We start from the raw sequence: 24,752 nt of genomic DNA, 5'->3' as shown, positions 1-24,752 counted from the left end.
CATAGCAAACCTCTCCTGCTCTGGATAGTTCATGAGACAGAGGTGTCAGCAGAGAGCACTGTGGTCAGACAGAAAAGAAATTTAAAAAGAAAAGAACTTCCTGTGGAGCATACAGCCGCTAAGTACTGGAAGGATTAAGATTTTTATATAGAAGTCATTTACAAATCTGTTTAACTTTCTGGCACCAGTTGATGATGACGATGATGAAGAGAAAAAAAGTGTTTTTCACTGGAGTGCCCCTTTAAGAATTAGTGGCAGCAGTGGGGAACAGTCACATGACCCTGTAAATTAGGGCAGTGCTCCCCAACCAGTGACTCTCCAGAAGTTGCAAAATTATAACACCAATATAAGCCTTGATGGGTGTAAGCTCTTAGGGCAGGGTTTCCCAACCAGGGTGCCTCCAGCTGTTGCAAAACTACAACTCCCAGCATGCCTGGACAGCCAAGGGCATGCTGGGAGTTGTAGTTTTGAAACAGCTGGAGGCACCCTGATTGGGAAACACTGTCTTAGGGCACGCTGGAAGTTGTAGCTTTACAATAGCTGAAGAGCTGCAGGTTGTTCAGACATGCCGAAATTCAGCGTTTCCCGAAGAGAAGGGTCTTCAAGATGGTTCTGACGTTGCATCTAAATGAAACCTACCATTGCTTTTATGTGTAGCGATTGGGATGAGGAGCTTGGGTAGTGCCTACTCTCTATAGAGATTATTTAGGGTTGGCTGCTTTTTAGCTATGAGAGTCTGAAAGATGCCTCCTGTCTATTCAGTAACTCTATACATCCTCCATGCTTTACACTGCTGCTCTGCTTGTTTAGATTTTTCACCACGTACAGAAGTGTTTCCCAACCAAGGTGCCTCCAGCTGTTGCAAAACTACAACTCCAAGCATGCCCGGACAGCCAAAGGCTGTCCGGGCATGCTGGGAGTTGTAGTTTTGCAACAGCTGGAGGCACCCTGGTTGGGAAACACTGGCGTACAGACACAAGTTGAACAGGAAGTTTAGTCCTGATTTCCTTCAGATACCCCCTGCTGGAGGAAGTCTGGCATGACATGCACAATTTCCTGTCCATGTCTGGATGCAGTTCAATCTATGTATATTGAGCTCTATACACACTGCATTGATACCGAAATCTTTAGTGATCTGACGCATGTAAGCAGCATATACAGTGATCCCTCAACTTACAATGATCTTTTTTAGACCATTGTAACTTGAAACTAGACTCCACATACAATGTACGGACAGTCCAGATCTGTGAAATGTGTCAATGGCTGGAAGAACCGACCAATCAGAATGGGCGTTCACTGATAAAACCCCTGTATTACTGAAGTGCATGCACTGACTGGTGTCTGGTAGCGCCCCCTACAGTACAGGGAGGTATTACATGTTCTGTACTCTTTACCTGTGCCAGGGTTACCTGCTCCTTTGGACACCAGGTGAGGACGACTCCATGTCACTTTTTTAGGACATTGTGCACTGTACAGGAGAAGAAGCTTCTGTCCTCTACATAGACCAGTGTTTTCCCAAGCAGGGTGCCCCCAGCTGTTGCAAAACTACAACTCCCAGCATGCCCGGACAATCTTTGGCTGTCCGGGCATGATGGGAGTTGTAGTTTTGCAACAGCTGGAGGCTCCCTGCTTGGGAAACACTGACATAGACAGTGATTACAGCTCCCAGCAGATCTTTCTTACTTTTATATATAAGGATTTGCTTTATCTATATTAGTTATCTACTTATTTTTCTTTAATCCTCACTTTTTCCTATTTTTGGATGACCTATTGGGGCTTGGGAACCGATTACCAGGTTTCCATAGAGTTATGGTGTCAACATACAATGGTTTCAACATACAATGGTCGTCCTGGAACCAATTTAATATTGTAACTTGAGGGACCACTGTAGATTAAGAGTTGCATAGTTGGTACGAACACATGTTGGGAGAAGATGGGTGGATGATGGGGATGGAATTATGGAATATATAATTCATAAATATATTTTTTATTTTCACATGGACTGAAGTTTCTGTTCTTCCCAAACCCGCAGGCTATGAGAGGAGACAGCACAAAGTCAGCTATTAACCCTTCCGCTTCCTGCCAGGTGTCCTCCCGCAGCGCTTGTGATTTGGATAGTGAATGATTGGCCGTATGCGTTTGATCTGCATGGATTATATGGCGAGTAAATCCCGTTTTTATGCATGGCATCGGGCGCAGAATCGCAGGGCTGAAGTCAGGGGGCTTTGGTCCCATCACCTGTCTGTGAATTCTCTTCATGCCATGCTGATGTGCATTTATAACCCGATGTAACATAGACCACCCTACGGGCTGCTCGTCTGGTAAGGGGCAGGTATACAGTCTCTCGCTACACAACTATAATCAAGGCTGGAAAGTGTTGATTATGTGCAAGTATTTTTTAAAGGGTTAAAGGGTACGCCAGTATTTGCCAATGTATGCTCTAGGGCAGTGGTCTTCAACCTGCGGACCTCCAGATGTGGCAAAACTACAACTCCCAGCATGCCCGGACAGCCGTTGGCTGTCCGGGCATGCTGGGAGTTGTAGTTTTGCCACATCTGGAGGTCCGCAGGTTGAAGACCACTGCTCTAGGTGCTCCCAGAGCTCAGTCCTCTCTGTGATCAGACATTTATCCCCTGTCCTGTCACCTCCATAATGGGGGCTCGAATCTCCTCTCTGGGGTCGGCACAAAAGCTGGCCATTTACTGACCTATATTTAGGACAGCTTGTCAATATCAAAATCAGTCTGGTGCCAACACCCCTTCTTTTTTTTTTTTTTTTTTTATGAACTGGTGCCAGAAAGTTAAACAGATTTTTGTAAATTACTTCTATTAAAAAAAATCTTAATCCTTTCAGTACTTAGTAGCAGCTGTGTGCTACAGAGGAAATTCTTTTCTTTTTGAATTTCTTTTTGCCTTGTCCACAATGCTCTCTGTTGACACCTCTGTCCGTGTCAGGAAAGGTCCAGAGCAGCATAGGTTTGCTATGGGGATTTTCTCCTGCTCTGGAACAGTTCCTGATACGGGCATCAGGTGTCAGCACTGTGGACAAGACAAAAAAAGAAATTCAAAAAGAAAAGAATTTCCTCTGTAGCATACAGCTGCTAATAAGTACTGGAAGGGTAAAGATTTTTTTAATAGAAGTAATTTACAAATCTGTTTTCTCAGGCAAGAGAAATAGAAATTTCCATCAGGCACCGCTGCAGCCTATAAATGCATTTATTCTCCTTTTCCCAGTCTCTCTCTGTGTCTCTCTCTGTCTCGCTCTCTCTCTCTCTCTCTGTTTCTCTCTCTCTCTGTTTCGCTCTCTCTCTCTGTCTCGCGCTCTCTCTTTCTCTGTCTCGCGCTCTCTCTTTCTCTGTCTCGCGCTCTCTCTCTCTGTCTCGCGCTCTCTCTCTCTGTCTCGCGCTCTCTCTCTCTGTCTCGCGCTCTCTCTCTCTCTGTCTCGCGCTCTCTCTCTCTGTCTCGCGCTCTCTCTCTCTGTCTCGCGCTCTCTCTCTCTGTCTCGCGCTCTCTCTCTCTGTCTCGCGCTCTCTCTCTCTCTGTCTCGCGCTCTGTCTCGCGCTCTCTCTGTCTCGCGCTCTGTCTCGCGCGCTCTCTCTCTCTCTCTGTCTCGCGCCCTCTCTCTCTCTGTCTCGTGCGCGCTCTGTCTCGTGCGCGCTCTCTCTGTCTCGCGCGCTCTCTCTGTCTCGCGCGCTCTCTCTGTCTCGCTCTCTCTGTCTCGCTCTCTCTGTCTCGCTCTCTCTGTCTCGCTCTCTCTGTCTCGCTCTCTCTGTCTCGCTCTCTCTGTCTCGCTCTCTCTGTCTCTCGCTCTCTCTGTCTCTCGCTCTCTCTGTCTCTCGCTCTCTCTGTCTCTCGCTCTCTCTGTCTCTCGCTCTCTCTGTCTCTCGCTCTCTCTGTCTCTCGCTCTCTCTGTCTCTCGCTCTCTCTGTCTCTCGCTCTCTCTGTCTCTCGCTCTCTCTGTCTCTCGCTCTCTCTGTCTCTCGCTCTCTCTGTCTCTCGCTCTCTCTGTCTCTCGCTCTCTCTGTCTCTCGCTCTCTCTGTCTCTCGCTCTCTCTGTCTCTCGCTCTCTCTGTCTCTCGCTCTCTCTGTCTCTCGCTCTCTCTGTCTCGCGCTCTCTCTGTCTCGCGCTCTCTCTGTCTCGCGCTCTCTCTGTCTCGCGCTCTCTCTGTCTCGCGCTCTCTCTGTCTCGCGCTCTCTCTGTCTCGCGCTCTCTCTGTCTCGCGCTCTCTCTCTGTCTCGCTCTCTCTCTCTGTCTCGCTCTCTCTCTCTGTCTCGCTCTCTCTCTCTGTCTCGCTCTCTCTCTCTGTCTCGCGCTCTCGCTCTCTGTCTCGCGCTCTCGCTCTCTGTCTCGCGCTCTCGCTCTCTGTCTCGCGCTCTCGCTCTCTGTCTCGCGCTCTCGCTCTCTGTCTCGCGCTCTCTCGCTCTCTGTCTCGCGCTCTCTCGCTCTCTGTCTCGCGCTCTCTCGCTCTCTGTCTCGCGCTCTCTCGCTCTCTGTCTCGCGCTCTCTCGCTCTCTGTCTCGCGCTCTCTCGCTCTCTGTCTCGCGCTCTCTCGCTCTCTGTCTCGCGCTCTCTCGCTCTCTCTCTGTCTCGCGCGCTCTCTCTCTCTCTCTGTCTCGCGCGCTCTCTCTCTCTCTCTGTCTCGCGCGCTCTCTCTCTCTGTCTCGCGCGCTCTCTCTCTCTCTCTGTCTCGCGCGCTCTCTCTCTCTCTCTGTCTCGCGCGCTCTCTCTCTCTCTGTCTCGCGCGCTCTCTCTGTCTCTCTCTCTGTCTCGCGCGCTCTCTCTCTCTGTAACACCATGGTTTTACATCATCCTGTAATGTCTGCACCAGCATTTATGGAATAAAACATCTTATCAAATCGGGACTTCAAACGTGGTGAGTGCGATTCATTTCTCTATTTCGAGAGTTTTGCATTTACAAATTGGTTTTAACTTTCTGGCACCAGTTGATTTGAAAAAAAAAAAAAAATGTTTTCCACCGGAGTACCCCTTTTTAACCTAAATGTGTGCTAAGCCGCAGTAACCCTGCCTGGCAACTAAACCATGTTTGGAGCTGATCTGCAGGGGTTAATGGTGTCTGCACCGCACTGATCTGATAATGATGGCCTATTCTTAGTATAGGCCAGTGGTCTCCAAACTCTGGAACTCCAGCTGTTGCAAAACTACAACTCCCAGCATGCCCGGACAGCCGTAGGCTGTCCGGGCATACTGGGAGTTGAAGTTTTGCAACAGCTGGAGGTCCAGAGTTTGGAGACCGCTGGTATTTGTCATAATTTTACCCATGCTCCAATCATGCATTCCTTTTTTTTTTAATATTGCTTTATCTTTACATATGCTCAAACACAGTAAATGCTGGATGTGTAAAAATGTTTAAAATGTAAAATATTACTGGATTCACTGCAATGCAACTGAATTAGAAACTACCATGGACAATGTAGGCCTAATAGCTTGTGTATCTGTACTAGTCTGGACAGGAACCTGTGCAGGCTCTACCATACCCATGCACTAGCAAAAAAAAAAAAAAAAAAAAAAATTATTTATATATATAATCATATAATATATTAATATATATATATTAATATAATTATATATATATATTAATATAATTATATATATATATATATATATTAATATAATTATATATATATATATATATTAATATAATTATATATATATATAATCATATATTTTTTTATATATAATATATATATATATATATATATATATATATATATATATATATATATATATATATATATATATATAATATATATATAATATATATAATATATATAATATATATATAATAATATAATATAATAATTCTCTGCTTCCCCTGGGTTGGAAAGTAAAGAAAATCACGCAGCGATGAATCTTAGGCATTTTCACATTACAATGAGTGCCTTTTGTGGCACAGATACGACTTCTTAAACTCTAATCGCTAACCAGCTGCAATCCTATGTGTGCATTCCCTACTATAGCCGCACGGACCCGATTGTAGTCGCCTAGTGACTACATTCGGGTAATTTTCCGAGCGCCTTTGACTTTGGACTCAGGCCGAAAATCGTGGTCAACCAGCCGTTGGCTGTCCGAGCATGCTGGAAGTTGTAGTTTTGCAACAGCTGGAAGCACCTGGTTGTTTAAACGCTGTTTTATGCGCAGTGTCAGGTATGGCAGCTTGGAAACATTTCAGTGAATTTGCAGCCCTCAGTCAGCATCTTCTACTTCCCGTTATTGCACAAGTCTTATTTACCAAATTGTGTAAAACTTTTTAATGACGTTTGTTTACTTGTGTTTTTTTTAGTTTTGTGATGAAATATTGTATTCTAGCACAGAATCATGGAAAATCCATCAGACTTTATTATGTTCATATCCTCTTGTATGTAGAAGTGTCATATCTGCTTATAATTGTGTGGCAGTGACCCCTGCTGGTTGTAACCTGATATAACACACTGCCATAAAGCAGTCAATTCAGACAAGGCAGTGTTAAGTGTAGAATTATTATTTTATTTTTATTATTATTCTTCTGAATAAATGTTATACTTATTTTTCTTTTTAATTGTCTTATTGTGAATATTGTACTTTGTAATGCTAGCTGTAATATTGCATTAAAGGAGAGCTCTACCATGTGATAAAAATTCAGTTTGTTTTCTTCTTTTCTCTCCCCCTCAGTCTGTTTTTGAACATTTGGTCAAATATATATGTGCATATACACTGCTCAAAAAAATAAAGGGAACACTAAGATAACACATCCTAGATCTGAATGAATGAACTAATCGTATGAAATACTTTCATCTTTACATAGTTGAATGCGCTGACAACAAAATCACACAAAAATTATCAATGGAAATCAAATTTATCAACCCATGGAGGTCTGGATATGGAGTCACACTCAAAATCACAGTGGAAAACCACAGTACAGGCTGGTCCAACTTTATGTAATGTCCTTAAAACAAGTCACAATGAGGCTCAGTAGTGTGTGTGGCCTCCACGTGCCCGTATGACCTCCCTACAACGCCTGGGCATGCTCCTGATGAGGTGGTGGATGGTCTCCTGAGGGATGTCCTCCCAGACTGGGGAATGGACAGGCCAGTCCATAGCATCAATGCCTTCCTCTTGCAGGAACTGCTGACACACTCCAGCCCCATGAGGTCTAGCATTGTCTTGCATTAGGAGGAACCCAGGGCCAACCGCACCAGCATATGGTCTCACAAGGGTCTGAGGATCTCATCTCGGTACCTAATGGCAGTCAGGCTACCTCTGGCAAGCACACAAAGAAATGCCACCCCACACCATTACTGCCCCACAAAGAAATGCCACCCCACACCATTACTGACCCACCGCCAAACCGGTCATGCTGAAGATGTTGCATGCAGCAGAACGTTCTCCACGGCATCTCCAGACTCTGTCACGTCTGTCACATGTGCTCAGTGTGAACCTGCTTTCATCTGTGAAGAGCACAGGGTGCCAGTGGCGAATTTTCCAATCTTGGTGTTCTCTGGCAAATGCCAAATGTCCTGCACAGTGTTGGGCTGTAAGCACCACCCCCACCTGTGGACGTCGGGCCCTCATACCACCCTCATGGACATTTGTGGCCTGCTGGAGGTAATTTTGCAGGGCTCTGGCAGTGCTCTTCCTGCTCCTCCGTGCACAAAGGCGGAGGTAGTGGTCCTGCTGCTGGGTTGTTGCCCTTCTACGTCCTACTCCACGTCTCCTGATGTACTGGCCTGTCTCCCGGTAGCGCCTCCATGCTCTGGACACTACACTGACAGACACAGCAAACCTTCTTGCCACAGCTCGCATTGATGTACCATCCTGGATCAGCTGCACTACCTGAGCCACTTGTGTGGGTTATAGACTGCGTCTCATGCTACCACTAGAGTGAAGGCACCGCCAGCATTCAAAAGTGACCAAAACATCAGCCAGGAAGCATAGGAACTGAGAAGTGGTCTGTGGTCACCACCTGCAGAACTACTCCTTTATGGGGGGTGTCTTACTAATTGAGTATAATTTCCACCTGTTGTCTGATCCATTTGCACAACAGCATGTGAAATTGATTGTCAATCAGTGTTTCTTCCTGAGTGGACAGTGTGATATCACAGAAGTGTCATTGACTTGGAGTTACATTGTGTTGTTTAAGTCTTCCCTTTATTTTTTTTGAGCAGTGTATAAAATATATAGTGTGTGTGTAAAAATTATTATATATTTTATTTTTGCATTCTTTTCTTCTCTTCTCACAACTTGGAGGGGAAGAGCCGCATCTGAATTCTCATTTGACTGGAGTTCTCCTTTAATGAAATACTTGGTGTTACTGTAAAAGTAAAGGTGTTGAGTATTTTTCTCGTGTGTGTTGTACATATCTTTGTAAAAGGTATGGACAAATATTTTTTTATTTTATGCATTTCTGAGGGTATAATTTTTTATTTTAAGGTATTTGTTTTGTTTACTTGCACATTTTGCGGAAATTAAATCCCTTTAAAAAAAAAAAGTACCGTATTTTTCGCCCTATAGGACGCGCCGGCGTATAAGACGCACCCAATTTATAGGTGCAAAATCAAAAAGAATAAAGATTTTGAACCCAATAGTGGTCTTCAACCTGCAGACCTCCAGATGTTGCAAAACTACAACTCCCAGCATGCCCGGACAGCCGTTGGCTGTCCGGGCATGCTGGGAGTTGTAGTTTTGCAACATCTGGAGGTCCGCAGATTGAAGACCACTGCATAGGAGGTAATACTCACATGTCCCCGCCGCTCCGGACCCGTCACCGCTGCCCTGGATGTCGCTCCATCGCTGTCGCCGTGTCCCCGTCGCTCCGGATCATCTCTGCTGCCAGCCGGGTATCCTCGCTCTCCGTCGCCGCCATCACGTCGTTACGCACGCCGACGTACGTACGCGACGACGTGATGCCGAGGAAGGAGAGCGCCGGCCATACAGGGGATCCCTGAATGGAGAAGACACCGAGGAGGCAGGTAAGGTCCCCCCTGGTGTCCTGTAAGCACTAACCCGGCTATTCAGTCGGGCTGTTCGGGACCGCCGAGGTAAAATCGCGGCGGTCCCGAACAGCCCGACTGAACAGCCGGGTTAGTGTCACTTTAGACGCGACGGTCAGCTTTGATCGCCGCTTCTGAAGGGTTAATACAGGGCATCACCGCGATCGGTGATGTCCTGTATTAGCCGCGGGTCCCGGCCGTTGATGGCCGCAGGGACCGCCGCGATAGGTGTCTATTCGCCGTATAAGACGCACCGACTTTTTCCCCCCCAGTTTCGGGGAAGAAAAGGTGCGTCTTATACGGCGAAAAATACGTTTTTTTATTTTGTAAATGAGAAACAGTTCAGTAGTGCCTTTTGACGGTCCAGCAATGCTGGGAGTTGTAGTTTTGCAACAGCTGGAGGCACTCTAGTTAGGAAACACTGTCCTAGAACCTTAAACTTGCTGGTTAGACTTAAAGAGAAAATGCAGAATCATAGGGGGAGGAGTTATCAAAACCTGTGCAGAGGAAAAGTTGACCAGTTGCCCATAGCAACCAATCATATCTCTTCTTTAACTTTTCAGAGGCCTTTTTAAAAATGAAAGTGATCTGACTGGTTGCTATGGGCAACTGGTCAACTTTTCCTCTGCGCAGGTTTTGATAACTCCTCCCCCATAGTGGACAATAATGTATGGAAACTTCTCTCTGCTCCATAGAAAATGGCTTTAGTATTTTTAATTATTGTTTTCTAACAATTTTTTTACAGTGTCATTTGCATCAATAAGGTGAGAAGTTGTGTCCAGACACTATATCATTGGTTTTTTTCTCTACAATCAGGAAATCCCAGCACAAATGCGAAAACCTCAGTCAGTTACTTCTGTACAATCACTTTCATATACAAAAATTCTAATATCCGGTATTCCATTTTCTACAGAGGTGGCTGGAATATGGTCCAAGTCTTATCACTAATATTCTGGTTAGATACAGTCTTGGTTCCAAAAAAAACGGGAATTATTTTTAGCTTAGTAACCTGAAGGTTACTTTTTTGGACTTAAAGGGGTACTCTGCCTCTAGACATCTTATCCCCTATCTAAAGGATAGGGGATAAGAGGTCTGATCTCCCTGCTGCACCCAGCGTTCATTTAGAGCGTCGGGTGCAGCGCCGGAGGCTTTTGATATCACGTTCGCGCCCCCTTCAATGCAAGTCTATGGGAAGGGGTGTGATGTCACGGCCCCCTCCCATAGACTTGCATTGAGGAGGCGCGGCCGTGATGTCACGAGCCTCCGGCGCTGCAGCCGACGCTCTAAATGAACGCTGGGTGCAGCAGGGAGATCAGACCTCTTATCCCCTATCCTTTAGGGGGGGTGTATGATTAGCGCCGCGGCCATAACAAATGTATTGTTCTACAACTCCCAGCATGCCCTGACATCTATTGGCTGGGAGTTGTAGTGGTAAAAAAGCTGGAGGCACCCTGTGTAGATGAACTAAGGGCGGAAGTCGGGCCCCCCCCCCAGCAGGCATCATGGACGTCGCGTCTGCTGGGGAAGTCTGCCTTGTACTGAGCACACTACCTGGCAGACAAAAAGGCATTTGTTTATATAGTTAAAAAAAAAAAAATTATAAATTTAAGCAGGGAGGGGGGATAGGGAGAGATTGGCAATAGGCAGGGACAGGAAAAAAAATGGTGGGACCTACCTTTTAATCGAAGTAATTTACAAATCTGTTTAAAAAATCTTAATCCTTCCAGTAGTTATTAGCTCCTGAATACTACAGAGGAAATGTATTCCTTTTTGGAACACTGTGCTCTCTGCTGACATCACAAGCCCAGTGCTCTCTGCTGACACCTCTGTCCATTTTAGGAACTGTCCAGAGGAGCATATGCTTTTTATGGGGATTTTCTCCTACTCTGGACAGTTCCTAAAATGGACAGAGATGTCAGCAGAGAGTTCTGTGTTGCAAAAAGAAAATAATTTCCTCTGTAGTATTCAGCAGCTAATAAATACTGGAAGGATTAAGTTTTTTTTAAATAGCAGTAATTTACAAATCTGTTTTAACTTTCTGACACCAGTTGATTTAAAAATAAAAAAATAAAATAAAAAAGTTTCCACCGTAGTACCCCTTTTAAGTCCAAAAAAGTAACCTGCAGGTGTCATCGTTCGAACATTAGTTAGAAAATTTACTTACACAGTGGCTCCTCATGTTTCACATTTAATTTATTTCAGGGTGACCATTGTAATTAGAAAATTATAGTATCAGGAGGCTGCGTTCACACTAATCAGGATGTATTTTTATATCTCTAAATACGGCTGCAAATCCTTGGCCCATATTACAGACGTCAAAAATATGTGCGGATATGGTCTGTGTAAATAAGGAGAGAATGAATACAGATCAGAGGTCCTTATATAAAGGTCAGAAATAAAGGTTGGGAGCAGTAAATGGCAGCAACTTCAGGGTCCTGTACAGTATACACAGTGGCCCTCATTTACTAACAGGATCCCGACACTTTTTGTCGGGTTTTGCGCCAGAATTCTGTCTGCGCCAGAATCTGGTGCACAACCCGACAAAATCAAAATCCCTCAGAGTGAAAAAAAATTACAAAAGGGGCGTGTTCCTGACAAAAGGGGCGTGTTCCCGACAAAAAGAGAAAAAAAGACTCCCAGTGTGAAGAAAACTCACAGGAAAACCTGTGAGTTTTGCTTCACAGAAATCCGACAGCTCAAAGCTGTCGGGAAATTACTCAAAACGGAGTGAATCCTGGTCTGCTCCATGTTGGGGGTAGTAGTACAGGGGCTGAGGGATTGATTGCACCGGGTCTCACTTCTGAGACCCGATCAGATGTTATTAAGCAGGGGAGCTTCCGATCCCCTGCAATGTACTGTAAACTTTAATCTTTAAATTCCCCACCAGAAGCCCTGAATGGCCGGGGCCGAGCTATGGTGGGCAAAGATGTATAGAATCGCTGGGGGGGTATAAATCTGGCCCCTCCAGCGTTTCTATATATATTTCCCCCTGCTGCGCTATATCAAACTTAGTGGCCGCTGCACTTGAATAAACGTACTGCCCCCCCCCCGTGCTATTATATATCTATACTGACCCCCGCTGCGCATATACTGACCCCCGCTGCACATATATATTTATGTATATACTGCCCCCCCCCAAGCTGCGCATAATTAATCTTCATCTTCTCCCTCCCCTGGCTGCCAATGAATGAAAACTATTAGCGGGGGAGCGGAGGGCTGCTACCTGCTCTCGCTGCTAAGAGTTTGTCATTCATAGCGGGCAGCAGCTGCATATCATGCTGTGGGGGTCAGACATATGGATATATGTCTGACCCTCACATCATACATATACAAATGCCGACTCACCTCTATGAATGACAAGTAAAGCAGTGCAGGGAGGCTTGCGCTGCTGCTAAAAGCTTACTTGTCATTCATAGAGGTGAGCCGGCATTTGTATATGTATGATGTGAGGGTCAGACATATATCCATATGTCTGACCCCCACAGCATGATATGCAGCTGCTGCCCGCTATGAATGACAAACTCTTAGCAGCGAGAGCAGGTAGCAGCCCTCCGCTCCCCCGCTAATAGAGTTTTCATTCATTGGCAGCGTGTGTGTGTGTGTGTGTGTGTGTGTGTGTGTATATGTATATATATATATATATATATATATATATATATATATATATATATATGCACAGCGGGGGTCAGTATAGATGTATAATAGCGCTGGGGGGGCAGTACATTTATTCAAGCACAGCGGGCACTAAGTTTGATATAGCGTAGCAGGGGGAAATATATATAGAAACGCTGGAGGGGCCAGATATATACCCCCCCCCCCCCCCCGCGCGATTCTATACATCTTTGCCCACCACAGCGCTTCTATTTTAAAACCCTGCCAGGAGCCCTGATTGGCTCCTCGGTCCCGGCTATTCAGGGCTCCTGGTGGGGAATTTTTAAAAATGAAAGTTTACAGTACATTGCAGGGGATCGGAACATGCCGCCCGCTCCCCTGCTTAATAACTTCTGATCAGATCGGGTCTCAGAAGTGAGACCCGGTGCAATCAATCCCCCAGCCCCTGTACTACTACCCCCAACATGGAACAGACCCTGTTCCATGCTGGGGGTAGTAGTACAAGCACTAATGTAGTCAGAATTTGCAGAGACTTTTTTCTGTCGCAGAGAATAAATTTTGTGCGACAGAAAAAAAACCTGCGACAGAAAGACAGAAAGAAAGGGAAATTGGGCGACAGATTAGTAAATCACAAGGGAAAAAAAAGACGAGTACACTGAAAAAAATAACCCAACCGACACTCAAGTCTCTGTAAATGAGGGTCAGTGTGCTAGAGAAATGACACGGAGATCATCATCATGTTGCCTAAAGAAGCTGCTCATCCTGACACAGGAAAAGGACAGTACAAAAGGTTTTATTGGGGAAATCCTCATGCTTACTGGTTGACTTTCCATCCAGTCACATTTATTGAACATCAACTGTGTATGTGACATTGCATGCGGTTTTCCACTTTATGGTGAAAATATTGTAAGTTGTGGGATCTCTGTACAGATATTTGTGTTAGTCCACTTATCCAGGTCTACCATAGGGTGAAGGTCCATGTTCACTGCTCAGATCTGGTTCACACCTAGAGGCGCTGTCTGTAGCAGAACCTTATTATCACCCTAATACTACTGAAGTATGGAAGATGTCATCTATTGTTCCCAGTATGACCTGAATACTGCCACCTACTGTGCCCCTGAATATAATACAGCCATACACTGTTACTAAATATAATACTGCCACACACTGTGCCCCTGAATATAATACTGCCACACACTGTGCCCCTGAATATAATACTGCCACACACTGTGCCCCTGAATATAATACTGCCACACACTGTGCTCCTGAATATAATACTGCCACACACTGTGCCCCTGAATATAATACTGTCACACACTGTGCCCCTGAATATAATACTGCCATACACTGTTACTAAATATAATACTGTCACACACTGGGCCCCTGAATATAATACTGCCATACACTGTTACTAAATATAATACTGCCACACACTGTGCCCCTGAATATAATACTGCCACACACTGTGCTCCTGAATATAATACTGCCACACACTGTGCCCCTGAATATAATACTGTCGCACACTGTGCCCCTGAATATAATACTGTCACACACTGTGCCCCTGAATATAATACTGCCACACACTGTGCCCCTTAATATAATACTGCCACACACTGTGCCCCTGAATATAATACTGCCACACACTGTGCCCCTGAATATAATACTGCCACACACTGTGCCCCTGAATATAATACTGCCACACACTGTGCCCCTGAATATAATACTGCCACACACTGTGCCCCTGAATATAATACTGCCACACACTGTGCTCCTGAATATAATACAGCCACACACTGTGCTCCGGCATATAATACAGCCACACACTGTGCTCCTGAATATAATACAGCCACACACTGTGCTCCTGAATATAATACAGCCACACACTGTGCTCCTGTATATAATACTGCCACACACTGTGCTCCTGAATATAATACAGCCACACACTGTGCTCCTGAATATAATACAGCCACACACTGTGCTCCTGAATATAATACTGCCACACACTACCCCTGAATATAATACAGCCACACACTGTGCTCCTGAATATAATACAGCCACACACTGTGCTCCTGAATATAATACTGCCACACACTGTGCTTCTGAATGTAATACTGCCACACACTGTGCTCCTGAATATAATACTGCCACACACTGTGCTCCTGAATATAATACTGCCACACACTGTACCCCTGAATATAATACTGCCACACACTGTGCTCCTGAATATAATCTGCCCCACACTGCTACTAAATATAATACTGCCACATACTGTGCTCCTGAAACAATGAATGATACCAAAGCTCTGAGCTCCACTAATAAACTGTTCCCCAGCCCCCAATTAACTGTACCACTCTGCCCCTTAAAGTGGCACTCTGGTACATACAGTGGGGCAAAAAGTATTTAGTCAGTACTCCCACTTAAAAAGATGAGACGCCTGTAATTTTCATCATAGGTATACCTCAACTATGAGAGCCAGAATGAGAAAAAAAATCCCTAAAATTACATTGTAGGATTTTTTAAGAATTTATTTGCAAATTATGGTGGAAAATAAATATTTGGTCACCTACAAATAAGCAAGATTTCTGGCTCTCACAGACCTGTAACAATTTCTTTAAGGCTAGGTTGAGACTACAGAATCCTCGAGCAGAAAATTTCTGCCTGGAAATTCAGAGTGCGGCCAGCACCTACTGAATCAGTCTGCACTAGGACCGCACAGCCACTGCAGTCCCCAATAGACTGCAATGTGTTCTGTGAGTATTTCTGCCTGAAGAATGAGCAACGCTATTCATCAAGTGGAAATTTCCAAGTGGATTTTCCGTTCACAAATTCCGCTTCACAAATTTCAAAGTGTGAATTTGTGAACGGAAAACCATTCACTACACTATACATTTTAGCAAGTGGAATTTCTGCCTGCAATTTCAAAGTGGAATTCTGTAGAGTGAACCTAGCCTAAGAGTATCCGCTGTCCTCCACTGGTTACCTGTATTAATGGCACCTGTTTGAACTTATCAGTATAAAAGTCACCTGTCCACAACCTCAAACAGTCACAATCCAAACTCCACTATGGCCAAGACCAAAGAGCTGTCGAAGGACACCAGAAACAAAATTGTAGACCTGCACCAGGCTGGGACTCAAATCATGTAGTGCCAGACGTGTCCCCCTGTTTAAGCCAGTACATGTCTGGGCCCATCTGAAGTTTGTTAGAGAGCATTTGGATGATCCAGAAGAGTATTGTTATATGGTCAGATGAAACCAAAGTAGAACTTTTTGGTAAAAACTCAACTCATGTTTGAAGGAGAAAGAATGCTGAGTTGCATCCAAAGAACACCATACTTACTGTGAAGCATGGGGGTAGAAACATCATGCTTTGGCGCTGTTTTTCAGCAAAGGGACCAGGACGACTGATCCGTGTAAAGGAAAGAATGAATGGGGCCATGTATTGTGAGATTGTGAGTGAAAACCTCCTTCCAACAGTAAGGGCATTGAAGATGAAACATGGCTGGGTCTTTCAGCATGACAATGATCCCTAACACACCACCTGGGCAACAAAGTAGTGGATTCGTAAGAAGCATTTCAAGTTCCTGGAGTGGCCTAGCCAGTCTCCAGATCTCAACCCCATAGAAAACCTTTGGAGGGAGTTAAAAGTCTGTGTTGCCCAGCGACAGACCCAAAACATCACTGCTCTAGAGGAGATCTGCATTGAGGAATGGGCCAAAATACCAGCAACAGTGTGTGAAAACCTTGTGAAGACGTACAGAAAACGTTTGACCTCTGTCGGTTGGTATATAACAAAGTATTGAAATGAACTTTATATGTTGACCAAATACTTATTTTCCACCATAATTTGCAAATAAATTCTTTAAAAATCAGACAATGTGATTTTATGTATTTTTCTTTTCTCATTCTGTCTCTCATAGTTGAGGTTATAACCTATGACGAATATTACTGCCTCTCTCATCTTTTTAAGTGGGAGAGCTTGCACAATTGGTGGCTGACTAAATACTTTTTTGCCCCACTGTAAGTACTTATCCCCTATTCACAGTATCCTGAATACGCCTGATATACCCACATCACAGGTCCTTCAACCACGATCACTTCATTACAGCTCAGTCCTACCTTACACCCCAAGCTGGCATTTCTGTGTGAATGTGTTGGTCTGGCTTGTAAACCACACCCTTTACACAAGTCCCATAAAGCCACGCCCCATACACAAGCCTCATAAAGTCACGCCCCTTACACAAGACCCATAAAGCCACGTCCCATACACAGGCCCCATAAAGCCACGCCCCATACACATTCCCCATAAAGCCAGGCCCCATACACAAGTCCCATAAAGCCATGCCCTATACACAAGCCCCATAAAGCCAAGCCCAATACACAAGCCCCATAAAGCCAAGCCCAATACACAAGCCCCATAAAGCCACGCCCCATACACAGGCCCCATAAAGCCACGCCCCTTCCAAAAGTCCCATACAGCCACGCCCCATACACAAGCCCCATAAAGCCACGCCCCATACACAAGCCCCATAAAGCCATGCCCAATACACAAGCCCCATAAAGCCACGCCCCTTCCACAAGCCCCATAAAGCCACATCCTATACACAAGCCCCATAAAGCCAAGCCCAACACACAAGCCCCATAAAGCCAAGCCCCATACACAAGCCCCATAAAGCCACCCCCTATACACAAGCCCCATAAACCACGCCCCATACACAAGTCCCATAAAGCCACGCCCCATACACAAGCCCCATAAAGCCACCCCCTATACACAAGCCCCATAAAGACAAGCCCCATAAAGACAAGCCCCATACACAAGCCCCATAAAGTCATGCCCCTTACACAAGCCCCATAAAGCCACATCCCATACACAAGCCCCATAAAGCCACGTCCCATACACAAGACCCATAAAGCCACGCCCCATACACAAGATCCATAAAGCCACCCCCTATACACAAGCCTCATAAAGCCACGCCCCATACACAAGCCCCATAAAGCCACGCCCCTTACACAAGCCCCATAAAGCCACGCCCCATACACAAGCCCCATAAAGCCACGCCCTATACACAAGTCCCATAAAGCCACGCCCCATACACAAGTCCCATAAAGCCACGCCCCTTACACAAGCCCCATAAAGCCACGCCCCATAAAGCCGTCCCATACACAAGCCCCATAAAGCCACGCCCCATGCACAAGCCCCATAAAGCCACATCCTATACACAAGCCCCATAAAGCCAAGCCCAACACACAAGCCCCATAAAGCCACGCCGCATACACAAGCCCCATAAAGCCACCCCCTATACACAAGCCCCATAAACCAGGCCCCATACACAAGTCCCATAAAGCCACGCCCCATACACAAGCCCCATAAAGCCACCCCCTATACACAAGCCCCATAAAGCCACGCCCCATACACAAGCCCCATAAAGCCACGCCCCATACACAAGCCCCATAAAGCCACGCCCCATACACAAGTCCCATAAAGCCATGCCCCATACACAAGTCCCATAAAGCCACGCCCCTTGCACAAGCCCCATAAAGCCACGCCCCATACACAAGCCCCATAAAGCCTCGCCCTATACACAAGCCCCATAAAGTCACGCCCCATACACAGGCCCCATAAAGCCACGCCCCATACCCAATCCCCATAAAGCCACGCCCCATACACAGGCCCCATAAAGCCACGCCCCTTCCAAAAGTCCCATACAGCCACGCCCCTTGAGAACTGGATAAGAGCATTATTGTTGCTTTTCCTCTCCCACCAGGTTTACCTATATACTTCTCTCCCTCTGTTTTTAGATCATGCAAAATGAATTACATGAGAGGTTCACTTTCAATAACTGGAAAGACTAGGTGGTGACCCGTAGGGCGACTACAGACTAATAACCAAAATATTGGCCCTTAACAAAAAGGATGTTATAAATAGAAATGTTCTCCTATTGTGCACTTCTGTTCTGCAAAGAAATATAAAAAGGAGGCAGGACCACAGTAAATTAAATAAAAATGATATATGAAAGTGCTTAGCAACAATAGCTACAATTGTGTCTTCAGCCGCAGATTAACTCATATGGTTTCACAATTTCGGGAAATCATCTTTGCCCTATAATATCTCTCAAAGAACATTGTGATGGTTGTTTTTGCTGATTGACTTTTTGAGTGTTTCAGCATATTTCCCAACGTGGTATGTGGTAACACCCTCTGCTTCTTCTACAATTGCATAATACCTCTTGGCGGATTTGACCAATATGGATATGAGAAGATAAAGCCCAACTCAGGTTGAGTCACACTGGCCTTCTTTTTGAAGAGGATCTGTGGTCACATACCCCCCCCCCCACCTCCCCCCCCACCCCAAAAAAAAAAAAAAGTGTACCTGTCACCAAACTAAACTTTTAATGTATTGTTCCTTATGTTATTATAAGACACTTTGCTATTTACTTGCCGGTAAAATTCTCAACCTTTTATATGTTTTTAATTTGATTGAAAAAACGGCCACTAGGTGGCTCTGTTCTGTTCCCAAACAGTTAATCTGGTCTCCACCCGGACTTGCAGAAGTCCAAACTCAGGAAGTGCGTGTCGGGCATGGCGAGTCACAGCTTTTGCAGGCTTAAGTGATGTTGCCCCTGCTGGGGAACGCCCACTTTCTGCTGCCGGGAGCTCACACAATGTGAGCAAGGGGGAAGGTATGATACAGAGCTTTTTAATGCTCAGAATTTTTTATTTTTTTAGGGCAGAACAGGTGTTAGGAGTAATTAGGGAATATAATCAGAGTTAGTTTAGAAAATATGGTTTGATGACAGGTAATCTTTAAATATTTTAGGGCGCCCTGATTTTTTTTTCTTACAGTTTTTTTTTTGATAAACCCTTTTGTTCATTAGATTTGAGGGTTTATAGTATGTCTGACAATTCAGGGCATCAGTCAGATGGGCGTGTACTTAATTTTAATATTTGGATTGACTAACAGGTGATGGGTGGGGATATACCGTCAGAGGGTATGTATTTGGCATACAAGCCCCTCAGTGTACAACATTCTCCCCCCCCTGATTGTATAATCCCGCCCATCACCTGATTGTCTCTCTGATTTTTTAAAATTAAGTTCACTTCCATCTAAATGATCCCCTGAATTGTCAGACAAACTATAAACTCACATACCTCAGGAACTGAAGGGCATGTCAAGAAACTTAAAATGTGTGCGATTTGGGTGCCCTAAGCTCATTATAAGCTTATTGACAGTAAAATCTAAATCTTTTGGGAAGTTGCCCACAGCTTTTTTTTATTTTTTAAAGCTGCATGCCCAAGGACATATTCTGGGCCTGCTTGGGGTTATTTGGATCTTACTGAACCAGTAACACACAACTTACTTACAGATCTATGGTTCTGTTTGGTTCAGTAAAACCATGAGGGGTTACATTCAGAACAGGTTAAACATGGGTACCTCGGTCTTATAGGGGTAATCCACTCGGCGGGGTTGTGATGTCACCGCCACGCCCCTCCTGATATCCTGTCACGCCCCTCAATGCACGGCTATGGGAGGGGGCGTGGTGATTGCCATGCCCTCTCCCATAGACTAGCATTCAGGGGGCGTGACATCATGACCCCGCCTGCTCCAAGTGTTCTAAAAGAATGTCTGGTCCCAGCGGCAGGACCCCCGCGATCAGACATCTTATCCCCTATACTTTGGATAAGATTTCCCGGGGTTCTCCAATTTGGACAATCCTTACTTGTTATTACAAAGCAGATCACTCTAGTGATCATCTGTAATTTGTACATAAATATTGGAAAAAGCGTACAATTTCTATGCAGCGCCACCTCAGGGGAAAGTTAGCATTACATACTGTTGATTTGAAATAATGTATTGTCTGTGTCATGTGGGATACCTGGTTTTGCAGCTCAGTTTGAAGAATAGTCTATCATTGTTTAAAGGAGTTTTCCGATTATGTAAAATGTATCCCCTATCCTCAGGTGTGTGTGATCGCGAGGGGAGCGACCACGGGACTCTCCGCGATCTTCAGAACGAGGTCCATGTCCTACTTCTGAGCGCTCTTACCACCGGATACCTCCTCTTCTGAGGGCTCTTACCACCGGATACCTCCTCTTCTGAGGGCTCATACCACCGGATACCTCCTCTTCTGAGGGCTCTTACCACCGGATACCTCCTCTTCTGAGGGCTCTTACCACCGGATACCTCCTCTTCTGAGGGCTCTTACCACCGGATACCTCCTCTTCTGAGGGCTCTTACCACCGGATACCTCCTCTTCTGAGGGCTCTTACCACCGGATACCTCCTCTTCTGAGGGCTCTTACCACCGTATACCTCCTCTTCTGAGCGCTCTTACCACCGGATACCTCCTCTTCTGAGCGCTCTTACCACCGGATACCTCCTCTTCTGAGCGCTCTTACCACCGGATACCTCCTCTTCTGAGGGCTCTTACCACCGGATACCTCCTCTTCTGAGCGCTCTTACCACCTGATACCTCCTCTTCTGAGGGCTCTTACCACCGGATACCTCCTCTTCTGAGGGCTCTTACCACCGGATACCTCCTCTTCTGGGGGCTCTTACCACCGGATACCTCCTCTTCTGGGGGCTCTTACCACCGGATACCTCCTCTTCTGAGCACTCTTCCCACCGGATACCTCCTCTTCTGGGAGCTCTTACCACAGGATACCTCCTCTTCTGAGCGCTCTTACCACCGGATACCTCCTCTTCTGAGCGCTCTTACCACCGGATACCTCCTCTTCTGAGGGCTCTTACCACCAGAAACCTCATCTTCTGAGCGCTCTTACCACCTGATAACTCCTCTTCTGAGCGATCTTACCACCTGATACCTCCTCTTCTGAGCACTCTTACCACCTGATACCTCCTCTTCTGAGCACTCTTATCACCTGATACCTCCTCTTCTGAGCGCTCTTATCTCCGGATACCTCCTCTTCTGAGCGCTCTTATCTCCGGATACCTCCTCTTCTGAGGGCTCTTATCTCTGGATACCTCTTCTTCTGAGCACTCTTACCACCTGATACCTCCTCTTCTGAGCACTCTTACCACCTGATAACTCCTCTTCTGAGCGCTCTTACCACCTGATACCTCCTCTTCTGAGCGCTCTTACCACCTGATAACTCCTCTTCTGAGCGCTCTTACCATCGGATAGCTCCTCTTCTGAGGGCTCTTACCATCGGATAACTCCTCTTCTGAGGGCTCTTAACACCTGATACCTCCTCTTCTGAGCACTCTTACCACCGGATACCTCCTCTTCTGAGCGCTCTTACCACATGATACCTCCTCTTCTGAGCACTCTTACCACCTGATACCTCCTCTTCTGAGCACTCTTACCACCTGATACCTCCTCTTCTGAGTGCTCTTACCACCTGATAACTCCTCTTCTGAGCGCTCTTACCACCGGATATCTCCTCTTCTGAGGGCTCTTACCACCTGATACCTCCTCTTCTGAGCACTCTTACCACCTGATACCTCCTCTTCTGAGGGCTCTTACCACCGGATACCTCCTCTTCTGAGCGCTGTTACCACCTGATACCTCCTCTTCTGAGCACTCTTATCACCTGATACCTCCTCTTCTGAGCGCTCTTATCTCCGGATACCTCCTCTTCTGAGCGCTCTTATCTCCGGATACCTCCTCTTCTGAGGGCTCTTATCTCTGGATACCTCTTCTTTTGAGCACTCTTACCACCTGATACCTCCTCTTCTGAGCACTCTTACCACCTGATAACTCCTCTTCTGAGCGCTCTTACCACCTGATACCTCCTCTTCTGAGCGCTCTTACCACCTGATAACTCCTCTTCTGAGGGCTCTTACCATCGGATAACTCCTCTTCTGAGGGCTCTTAACACCTGATACCTCCTCTTCTGAGCACTCTTACCACCGGATACCTCCTCTTCTGAGCGCTCTTACCACATGATACCTCCTCTTCTGAGCACTCTTACCACCTGATACCTCCTCTTCTGAGCACTCTTACCACCTGATACCTCCTCTTCTGAGTGCTCTTACCACCTGATAACTCCTCTTCTGAGCGCTCTTACCACCGGATATCTCCTCTTCTGAGGGCTCTTACCACCTGATACCTCCTCTTCTGAGGGCTCTTACCACCGGATACCTCCTCTTCTGAGCGCTGTTACCACCTGATACCTCCTCTTCTGAGGGCTCTTACCACCTGATAACTCCTCTTCTGAGCGCTCTTACCACTGGATATCTCCTCTTCTGAGCGCTCTTACCACCGGATACCTCCTCTTCTGAGCGCTCTTACCACTGGATACCTCCTCTTCTGAGCGCTCTTACCACCGGATACCTCCTCTTTTTAGCGCTCTTGCTCTTAAACTGTATGATGCTCTGATGTGGCTGTATTTCAGTTAATATGCTGATCCCCATGCATGTAGCCCCCATTTCAGTCGATCCTCCTGCACCTTTTTCTGATATCCTGTTTTTATGTGATTTTAAGTGTCTGTTATTTTGAGCATATGTGTTTAATAAAAATTAGGTTTATATACATGGGTAACTCTTTCTCCTGGAAGAGATTGGCTAATAATTCCCAGTTTTTGTTTCAAGGCTCTTTATAGGGCTGCTACCTCCAAAAGTTGGCGCCAAAGCACAAGCTCTATTCTATATGATGAAATGTTATTATGCATATTTCCCAGTTAAACATTGTATGGCCTATAAGACTCCACACACCAGTGTGGTGCTATCCTTACTCTGCCTCTAGACATCTTATCCCCTATCCAAAGGATAGGGGATAAGATGTCTGATGGTGGGGGTCCCGCCACTGGGAACGCCTGCGATCTTGGCTTTAGCACCCCAGACATCCGATGCACGGAGCGAACTTTGCTCCGTGCCGGATGACTGGCAATTTGAGGCGAAGGCTCGTGACGTCATGGTCATGTCCCGCTCGTGACATCATGGCCACGTCCCCTCAATGCAAGTCTATAGGAGGGAGCGTGAGGATTGTTACACCCTCTCCCATAGACTTGCATTGAGGGGGCATGGCCATGACATCAAGAGCGGGGCATGGCCGTGATGTCATGAGCCTCCGGCGCTGCACCCAATGCCCTTAACGAACGCCGGGTGCAGCAGGGAGATTGCGAGGAGTACCCCTTTAAGAAGAAACATTAAAGGAGCACTCCAGAATAGGAAAATTTGTCATACATACTGCCAGCAGAAAAATTATTAAGAGGTACATACCTTCCTTCGCTCCCCCGATGCCTCCGGTCTTCCTCTTCCTGGTTGCCGGTGGTCAGTGAGTCATACTGCGCTCAGCCAATCACCGGCCGCATCGAAGTCCCGACTCGGCCGGCGATAGGCTGAGCGGCAGTGTGACGTTTTTCTTCCCGGCGGGGCTAATTTTTTGGTTGTCGCCATATTGGCTTTTTTTGCGCCAAAATTGCTGATTTAGGCACCAAATTTTACAATAAAAATAAAAAGATATATATAATTATATGTAAGTTCCACAGAAATATGAATAATATATATGAGTTCCACAGAACCCATATACAGGTTCTTCTAAAAAAAAAATTAGCATACTGTGATAAAGTTCATTATTTTCCATAATGTAATGATAAAAATTAAACTTTTATATTTTACATTCATTGCACACCAACTGAAAATTTTCAGTTCTTTTATTGTTTTAATACTGATGATTTTGGCATACAGCTCATGAAAACCCAAAATTCCTATCTCAAAAAATTAGCATATTTCATCCGACCAATAAAAGAAAAGTGTTTTTAATACAAGAAAAAGTCAACCTTCAAATAATTCTGTTCAGTTTTGCACTCAATACTTGGTCGGGAATCCTGTTGCAGAAATGACTGCTTCAATGCGGCGTGACATGGAGGCAATCAGCCTGTGGCACTGCTGAGATGTTATGGAGGCCCAGGATGCTTCGATAGCGGCCTTAAGCTCATCCAGAGTGTTGGGTCTTGCGTCTCTCAACTTTCTCTTCACAATATCCCACAGATTCTCTATGGGGTTCAGGTCAGGAGAGTTGGGAGGCCAATTGAGCACAGTAATACCATGGTCAGTAAACCATTTACCAGTGGTTTTGGCACTGTGAGCAGGTGCCAGGTCGTGCTGAAAAATGAAATCTTCATCTCCATAAAGCTTTTCAGCAGATGGAAGCATGAAGTGCTCCAAAATCTCCTGATAGCAGCTGCATTGACC

General features: G+C 45.7%; 1 protein-coding gene across 3 annotated transcripts in view; it reads left to right on the top strand.

Moving 5' to 3' along the window:
- Nucleotides 1-24,752, top strand: part of CCDC9 (coiled-coil domain containing 9) — an 84,583-nt gene that overhangs the window by 41,136 nt on the left and 18,695 nt on the right. The gene's annotated exons all lie outside the window — the stretch shown is intronic.

The sequence above is a fragment of the Hyla sarda genome, chromosome 9 (genome assembly GCF_029499605.1).
Source record: "Hyla sarda isolate aHylSar1 chromosome 9, aHylSar1.hap1, whole genome shotgun sequence".
NCBI classification, from domain to species: Eukaryota; Metazoa; Chordata; class Amphibia; order Anura; family Hylidae; genus Hyla; species Hyla sarda.
Note: the sequence above shows the minus strand (reverse complement) of the source record. Positions and strands in the feature narration are given on the sequence as shown.